Genomic DNA, 1,568 nt, shown 5'->3' with positions numbered 1-1,568 from the left:
AGGAGAAGAGGAGGTGATGGAGGAGGAGGAGAGGAAGAGAGGAGGTGATGGAGGAGGAGGAGAGGAAGAGAGGAGGTGATGGAGGAGGAGGAGAGGAAAAGAGGAGGTGATGGAGGAGGAGGAGAGGAAGAGAGGAGGTGATGGAGGAGGAGGAGAGGAGAAGAGGAGGTGATGGAGGAGGAGGAGAGGAGAAGAGGAGGTGATGGAGGACGAGCTGAAAGACAGACGAGCTTCTGGGGAGAACACAGGATCTATATCTGTTATTGATGTTTACACGGGGGGAGGGGGGGGTCTGGACCTCCTGCTTCCTCTCTCCTCTGTCTCCTCCTCGGTTTGACTCCCGCGCTGAAAGGAGCAGCAGCTCCCTCAAACCGTGACACAGAGGCCGCTGCCATGACCCCGCCCCCTCGCCGCAGGAGCTCATTAAACACAGGCAGAGGTCCTGGGATGATGCCAGCGACGCAGAGCGGGACATGTGTGTGCACGTGTGTGTGCACGGACACACGGGGGGGTTGTTGATGGATCACCTGCGCCGCTCTATTCGGCGCCGCTCCAACGCCAGGTTCTGTTAGACTCACAGTCCTGACGCCATGATGGACCTCCAGGTGGAGAAGTTCTGATCGACACCGCTTCAGTTTACAAACAGGAAGACCCGGTGCTGCTGTCTCTAGACGCGGTTTGAATGATGTCAAAGTCATGTGACCACACGACCGAGGCCTCATGGCGTCACAGTAGAGCTGCCACAATCCATTATTTTAATAGTCGACTAATCGGGTCATGCGCTAAGTGGATGTAAAACACACATCTAAACCATCGTTAGCTTTAAACGTACTAGCGTTACCTGTGACAATGCTAGTGTGAATGCTGTAAGCTGAATTTAGCCGCTGAAGAAGCTGAAATTGATAGTCATTGAAATCACTGAAGCTAATAGCTAAAAAGGCTGAAGCCTATAGCTAGCTAAAACATTAGTTAACGAAATTAGCCAAAAAAACAGAAAAATTCTAAAGGAGCCAAAATAGTTAGCATGTAGCTGAAATATAAGCTTTGCTCCAAATTAGCAAAAAATAAATAAATAAATAACTGAAAAGGCCCTAAATTAGCCAAAATATGTAGTCTGTAGTTGAAATATAAGATAAACTCCAAATTAGCAAAAAAATAATCCTAAATTAGCCAAAATAGCCAAAAAAAAGCAGAAGTTAGCTAAAATAGCTAGCATAATGTCATAACTTTCAGCTTTACTACATTCTGACTCCATACAATATAAAGTATTGACTAATTTAATAGCCGATTAGTCGTCGATTAGTCGTCTAATCGGTAAAAATAATCGGTGATTAGTCGACTATTAAAATAACCGTTTGTGACAGCTTTACTCTGTATAAATAGAGTCATTTTCAGTGGATATTTATAAATCTGATTTAAAAATCATTTTCTGGTATTTTGGTTAAGAACACCTCCAGCTCCAGCAGCACTCCTACTGCTCCTCCGTCACGAGGAGCAGAAAATGATCCGGCTTTGAACCTAAATAGAAATATTCCTCCTGGTTATTGTCTGCCGCTTTACTCGTTTCC

The 1,568-nt window shown here is 45.4% G+C and overlaps 1 protein-coding gene across 4 annotated transcripts in view; it reads right to left on the bottom strand.

Moving 5' to 3' along the window:
* LOC112163098 (seizure 6-like protein) overlaps positions 1–1,568 on the bottom strand; it is a 58,666-nt gene that overhangs the window by 53,702 nt on the left and 3,396 nt on the right. The gene's annotated exons all lie outside the window — the stretch shown is intronic.

This window comes from Oryzias melastigma, linkage group LG12 (assembly GCF_002922805.2).
Source record: "Oryzias melastigma strain HK-1 linkage group LG12, ASM292280v2, whole genome shotgun sequence".
In the NCBI taxonomy this organism is placed as follows: Eukaryota; Metazoa; Chordata; class Actinopteri; order Beloniformes; family Adrianichthyidae; genus Oryzias; species Oryzias melastigma.
Note: the sequence above shows the minus strand (reverse complement) of the source record. Positions and strands in the feature narration are given on the sequence as shown.